The following is an 8,248-nucleotide window of genomic DNA, read 5'->3' on the forward strand; positions in this document are numbered from 1 at the left end:
ATGATATATATATAGATAACATATATATTATATATATAGATAGATCATATATATATGATATATGTCACATATATATTGTATCTATCTATCTATATGATATATATCACATATATATATTGTATCTATCTATCTATCTATCTATCTATCTATCTATATATATATAAAATAAGAAGAAAGATGTATGGATCCAGAATGAAAGCGCAGTGTTACATTTCACTTTTATCCCCATCCAAAACATAGGAAGAGAAACACAGGCAGAGAAATTGTCTGAAGAAGAGAAAGAGTAACATAAGAACATACTTTTGTCTTGGTCCAAGTCAGCCCATCAGAGCAAAAATTAGGACTCCAGGGCTTCCAAATCCAAGCCAATAGCTATGAACCATGCCTCCAGATTCCTTCTTATGCTAGGTGGGAATATATAGACCAAGGATTTAGAATTGAATGGTGGAAATACTAATCATCCTGTACCACTGCCAGGCCAATGTCAGTAGTCCATTTTGTGAAAGCTCTTAGAAGCAGGCAGTCTCAATAAACCCTAGCTTCAGACACACTTCAGCAATGTGTAAGACCCTGCAGACTTTTACCACATCTCACTGCTATATCCAGGCCTAGCTATGGACTTCTAAGCAAAGACTAGAATCCATGTTTAAAGTAATAAACTCAAACACTAAGGGGAGAAAGTGTAAATGGCCAAGAATTAACAAGATGCCTATAAAACCTGTTTTTCATAAATGAAGAAGATATAAAAGATATAAAAATTTCCTTTAAAAAAGCTGAAATTTATCGCAGGTGCTGGAATATAAAAAATGCTTCATGGGTACCGAGAACTCCTAAAATTACTGGAAACCTCTGCAGTAGGCTCGAGTCTCCTGCCCAGTGTATGACATAGGCCTGAGGTGGGGGAAAAAAACGAAAAACAAAGACATCAAAACAAGAAGACAGAACTAAGAGACAGAAAGTGGGTGCCAGGACAACCAATGGCAGTGCGACTGACAAAGGCACTGGAAAGTCCTTGACGCTGATTTGTGTTGGTAATCAATTGGTGTTAAGGTGAGCAATGTGGAAGGGTAGTACTACATGTGAGGATGTGCAGTTGTGCAATTTCTGTGGAATTTAATGTAAGCAAGTCTGTAAGAGACAAGACAGAGAATTCTTGAATTAGGATCAGAATAAACAAAATATATTATTATAATTAGAACAATGTCCTTCTAGTTAAGATGGTTTTAGTTTTGAGAATGGAATTAGAGTATGAGTTACTCTGACCTCAGCAGGTAGGCTTTGGCTGCACTCACTTCTATAAACAAGACAATTATTGAGTTAATTCTTTATAGACTATACCACTCATAGCCTGCTTTGGGGTACAATAAATATTGCAGTCTCTGACAAATGGGTTTCTTCAAGATGAAAATAAAAGGATAACATTTAGTAATATAAATACATCTGAAAACACAAAACCCTGGTAAAAATAAGCCATATTCAGTGTACTAATGCTTTAATGATGGTGTGTTGATCAATTATGTCTTTAGTATGAAGATTAAAAAAAATTATTAAAATGAGAGCTAATGTAATGTGTTAAGCAATTCCATATAATAAGATACACATTGTGATAACGAAACTTCAAAATGTGAGATGGTATTAGTGAAGTATAATTTCTTTTATCACATCAAAATTAGATTGTCCTTTGATCATAATAACCTGATATTACTAGAAGAGGTTTTTTATAAGCCTTACAGTTACCACAAAGCAAAAAAAAAAAAAAATCTAGTAAACACATATAAACACACACACACACACACACACACACAAAATCAAGGTCTGAAAAATTACCACTGAATGCCTTTGGTTTGTGTTATTGTGATTGCCTCAGTGTCCTGAACTGATTCAAAACATTTACCTTTCATAGCCAGTTTTTCCTTGGGGAAGAGACAGAAGTTGCAAGTTGTCAGATCTAGTGAATAAGGTCGTTGAGGATGTGAGAGTGTATTCAAAGCAAGGGGGAATATTCAAAAAGGTAAATTTGAATGTTTTTTCCTCTGAAACCAGATGAGATCCTCAATTCTCAACAATTTTCTTCAATATTATACTATAAATTCTACTCAGAGCAATTATACAAGGAAAAAATCCGAACTTGAAAGGAAGATGTTAAATCTTTCTTTTTTTTTTCATTTTGGCAGATTACATTATATTTTTGTCTGAAAACCTCAAAACAACTTCATCAAAACCTGCTGGAAGTAACAACAACAACAAAAAAAAAACAGTTTCAGGACACAAAAGTAACATACAAAATAGGAGAATTTCTGTATATTAATGATCTAACAGAAAAAGAAGTTTCCAAAAAAATACCATTTTGATAGCTTCAACAATTTAGGAAGAAAATAACGAAAGACATTGAAGAAGACACAAATAAATGGAAAGCCTTCCTGTGTTCAAACATCAACACTGCTAACACACCTACACTACTCAAAACATTCTACTGAATCAATATTATCCTTATCAAAATTTCAATGACATCATTCAGAGTTACAAAGAATTCAAACTTATTTGTGGAACTGTACAATTGTCCAAACAGATATGTTATCTTGAGCAAAAAAACAAGGTGGAAGAATTGAATTGCTTGAGTTCAAAATAAATCAGAAAGCTACAGTAATCCAAATAGCATGGTTATGACATAAATAGGCACAAAACCATTGGAGCAGAGCAGAGAAACTATAAGTAAACTGATGCACCATTGGTCAACTGATTTTCAGCAAAGGTTGGAATGGCAAAAAGTCTTTTCAAATATTTTTGGGAGAGTTGAGTATCTACATATTGTATAATAAAATCAAACCCTGCTGCAAACCACTCACATAAATGAACTCAAAATAGATTAAATACAGGTGTACACCCACAAGCTATTAGAATAAAAAATAAGGGTTATGTGTCAAGACCTTTGTTTGGCTTTTTGTTTTCTGTTTTTTGTTTTTGGTAAAGGGGATCAAACTCAGGCCCTTGTACTTGTGGGGGAGGGGGCATTGAACTAAATCCCTGGCCCTGTGTCAAGACATTTGAATGGGGAATTATTTTTTTGATAAGATGCTAGAAGCACAGGAAACAGAGCAAAACTATACAGATAAGGTTACATAAGATTAGCAAGTTTCTGCACAAACAAAACAGAATGAAAAGACATCATAGAGATTGTGAGGAAATATTTGCTAACTATATATCTGATAGGATGTGAATGTCTCAAATGTAGGAGAAACTCAATTCTGTAGCAAGAAAGCTACCCAATGGAATAATGGGCAAAACACTTGAGTAAGTATTTCTCAAATCAACGCATATACATATTCAATGGGTAACAAAAATGGTCACTATCTCAACTAATTAAGGAATGCAAGTTTAAATGACGATGTGATATTAACTCATATATTGTCAAAAAGACAAGCAACAGCAAGGATCAGTAAGAATGTGAGGAGAAACGAACTGTCACACACCATAACTGGGTATGCAAATTCATACAATTGTTATGGAGACTAGCATTATGGCTTCTCAAATTTTAAAAATAAAACTACTCTATAGTTGTTCATTAATTCCATTCCTGGATACAAATTCAAAGGAAATGAAAGCATTATGTTGAGGAGAAATCTCCATTCCCATGTTCATTGCAGTGTTATTCTCAATAACCAATACATATACTAAATCAATATACCCATAATGGATGAATGAACAATGGCATAGGGAATTACGTGTGTGTGCATGTGTGTGTGTGTGTAGTGCAATACTATTCAGCCACAGTAAGAAATGGAATTCTTTGCATTGCCACATTTACTAAATGCCAGAAATTCTTCTACATGTTCCGTGTAAACTAGTAGGCAAATCATAAACATTTTCTGATCTTATAAACTTTACATGTATGCCACAAAAGTTATCCAGTTACAGATTCAGACATAAATTAATCTTTTTTTCATGAGAATTTGGGAAGTGAAAAGAAGTTGGGTGATGGTACCAAGAAATGTAAAGCATTATGAGGAGAATAACATGAGGATAAGTGACCTAGGAAAGTAGAAATTTTAAAATATTATGCAAACAGAAATAAGATATATACTAGATTTAGACAACATTTTCTCTGTAATATAGTTAAAGAGTTCTTGAATTTCTTGTCTTGTGGAGTTAACAGGTACTCATAGACTTTGAACGTAAGCCTTGGGTTTTCATTTTAGTGCTTTTTCCTAATTAGTGGTCTTGGAAGTATTGGCAAATGGCATAAATTTTCATTGCTTTTTTCTAGGTTTCCTTTCATCTAGCTTCAGATTCCATACTTCTCATAAACCCAGTATAAATCAGCACATGATGGAGCAGTGATCAAGCCCAGTGTTACTAATGCTCCTCAGGACTAGATTCTACTCTAGTATTTTGTCTGAATGATGTCTGATCATTAACATATTTTAAAAAGTTTCCCAGTTAACATTAATATTCAACTAGATTAGAGGATGGACATCATACATAATACCACCTGAAATTGCATCTCATATAGAGACTTCTGTCTCAATCCATGAGGTTTAGGGAAGCTGAGATATTATAATTTATTATCTTGTTTGCTTGGGCGGAGAGACATTAGTGTTTGAGAAGGGACCATAGTTGATCTGACATCTTGTTGAGTGACAATGATATCCAGATTTATGAGTTATAGTCATTGTCCTCAAGGAATTTATAGTCCAGTGGTGAGTTGTATGACAAATATATCTAAATTTTTAAGAATGGCTATGATAAAGATAGATGCAAAGTGCAAAATAACAATTGAGACCTTTTCAGTGTTAGAATTAATGAAATGAATAGAAGAATGAATACTGACTTTGAACTTGCAAAACATAGAAATCTGACATGATAAAGAGAAGGAAGTAAAAGTTTTAATACACAAAAATAGCATGTATACTATTGGAGAGACATAATGTATATTTCAAACATAGCCATCAAATTGTCATGGAGAAAGTAGAACATAAAAAAAAGTAGTGACAGTAATCAAGTTAGCAAGGCCAACTTCAGCCACACTGTGAGATATGGACTCTTATACATTAGTTACACCAGACTGAGGAACCACTTTCCCTAAAGAAAAACAAACAGTGAAAAAAAGTAAAGGTGCCTATATTTAAAATTTTTTATATGAAATATTGAAAGAGTAAATTCACCCACTTACTTTAATCTTGAATGTGAAATGTTTATTTTCATATGTCAAGTATTAAACAAACAAACTCACTTGAACTCCTGGCTCACATTTATTTCAAGCCTTCCAGCAAACACTAATTTATAAGGATTGTTTAACACAGTGTAATCTTGGTTATCAATAAACTCTGAGCTTAATACATCATAAGAATAATTAAAGATTTAAAATACAATTTTAGTCTTTAATAGGTACTTCTAGCACTCTAGCATTCTACCAAATGATTATCATGTGATTTAATATTATAATGATTATTTATCTGTATTTTTGCTGATTTAATGAAAGAGAATAAAGATTACAAAGAAGTTATTGAAAAAATTAAAAGTTGAAATAAAAATTGTTTTGACCCATTGTGAAAATAAATGCTTACTGTTTTAGAATGCAATTCTATATGCATACCTGCCTTGTTCATAAATTTATAAATCTATATAATAATTAGTAATAGATCACAAATGAATCCATTAATAATAAAGTTATTTAAAAGCACTTAAAGCCTTGAGTTACAAGGAAACTTAATTGTGGAGCCATCTTGCCATGTCTGACAGGAGTATATAGTTCAAAGTAATAAAGTTAGATCAAATTAAATCGAATTGTGCACTAGGTTGGAAGAATGTCAAAGTAAAGTCTTAGCTATTGATTGCTGAGCAATGTATCTTCAAAATTATTTTATATGCATACACATAAATGCACAGACCTATGCAAAATGGAGCTCTGTTTTGGAGGCCTAAGAAAATAAACACCATCATACTGAGGTGAACGTATGCACACAACACACACACACACACACACACACACACACACACAATCAGCTAAATTGTAGTAACATTATGCAGAAGACTCTCTTGAAAAATGAAAAAAATATTTGTCACTCTATAAGGTGACTTAGATGTAGCTCTTACAAAAAGGGGAAGCTAAATAAAGCAAAAAATCTATATTGTCATGGTGAGAAAACTGATAAAAATCATAAATTATTCAGACATCTATTTCAGCTAAAGGAAAGATACAAATCTGTATAGAAATGAAGAGATGAAGAATAGAACCAATACCACAATATTTGTCACTCACTAGCACACGTGCAATGTAAAATTCAGTTCAGCTGTTTAGATAAAGACAGGTGATGGGAGTAAATCAAGATTTAAGCCTTACATTCAGTTATTTATCTGAATCAGCAAATATATGTCTAAAAACTTGGAAATATATGTCTAAAAACTTGGGTTTAAAAACTTGGAAAAAATATTCAGAGCCATGGTAAAAGTTTTGAAAAGGTGCAAGACAAAAAAGAAAGAAAAATAGTTAGAAAGCCTGGCTTAAAGATGACATTTATTGTATTACCTTGTAGATACTAATGTAGATGGCAAGAGTTTATGGCACTACTTGGTGAACAGAATCAAATAGTTCAAATAGATATTGAGAAATCTAAACACATGCAAACATTTGTGCAAACTGGCAAGATGCTTGCTATTTTTCAAAACTTTTCTTAGAAACTTATTCCAGTGGCTTGATTTTTTCTTGGTAATCTTTTATATCTGCTCAAAAGTTACAAATACTTAGTGTAAAGCATTTCTCTGTTTCTAACACTATAGATAATATTAAATTCATGTTAAGAATAAAACTTAAGGAAGGAGGAAAGAAGGAAGAAAAGGAGGTATGGAAGGGAGATGTTAGCACCATTCTTGGAATTCTTACAATCTAGAGAACTTCTGATTACTTCTGAATGTGTGTATAGCTATTAAAAAAATAAATCAGACAACCCAGAGTGTAAATGTATGATGAGCTTCATTTGCATTTCTTTGGTGTAGTTAAAGGAAAAGGAACTGTCCCTATATTTAACAATCCTACTAATATTCTGAGCACTTTTGTTTTAACATAATCATTAGCAATTAATTTTATAAATTGAAGTATGTCATTAATGGTGCTTGAAAAATGAAAAGTCTGCTAAAAACTTTCTATTGAATTCAACTGGATTTCTTACATACTATAGTCTAATGTTTTTCATTGCATACACTTTTTGGCCTGGAGAAATCAATATATGTGACATTACAAAAATATTATTTGTATACATTTTCATATTTTTATATACATCATATATTATTCAGTCAAATCAGTAATTATTGAGTATGCAAAACAGCCAAATATAAGCTGGGCTATATTGTGAGTTCAAGGCCAGCTTTGGATTACATAATGAGAACCCTGTCTCAAAGAACAAAACAAACCAAAAGTAAGAGAAAAAAACAAAGCTTAATTTACTTTTATATATTTTCATATGCCTTTTAGCTGTTAGAAACTGTGCTGCTATAACATAGGTGCGCATATGTCACTGTAATATGATTCTTTTAATTCTTTTGAAAAGATACCCAGCAGAGGAAAGGCTCAGTCAAATGAAACCTCTAATCCTAGTTCTTTTAGGTGTCTCCATATTGATTTCCATAGTGGTAGCACCAATCTGCACTCCCACCAACAATGGGGAAGGGTTCCTTTCTCCCCACACCCCAAAAACATTTATTTTTTTATTTCTTGACAGCAGCTCTTCTTTGTGGGGTGAGGTGGAATCGCAGTGTTGTTTTCATCTTCAAAGAACTTAATTTCTTTTTTCTTGTAATTCAGAAATTCGAAAGATAATGTTTTGAAAAATATTTGGAGATGAGTTATTACACATTATAAGTTCTCTTGCTGCCAGCATCAGTAAAACAATAAAAGTCTTTGATTTTGAGAACCCCAGGATCAGTCAGGGACATGAACTTGATGGCCTTCTCAAAATTGATCACTGGAAAAACTATCATCAGTCCTATTCAAAATAATTCTTTTTGTTTTGTGGATACTTATCTCACCCTTATTGAGACATTGTGAAGCAGTTTTGGAAATCCTCTCCCACACCTTTATAAATACAATTTTAAAAAAATATGGTGACTGCTGCTGCAATTGCCAGCAAAAGGAAAAGCAGGCTCCTAAAGACGTTAGAGTGTGTTCTCATCTACCTTATTCACTGGACAAGCTCCTTGTGACTTTTGGCTCTTCTTCAAAGTCAACATAGCCATGAAATATGTATATATATAT

Source organism: Fukomys damarensis, unplaced genomic scaffold (assembly GCF_012274545.1).
Source record: "Fukomys damarensis isolate Sample0158 unplaced genomic scaffold, DMR_v1.0_HiC HiC_scaffold_14, whole genome shotgun sequence".
NCBI lineage: Eukaryota > Metazoa > Chordata > Mammalia > Rodentia > Bathyergidae > Fukomys > Fukomys damarensis.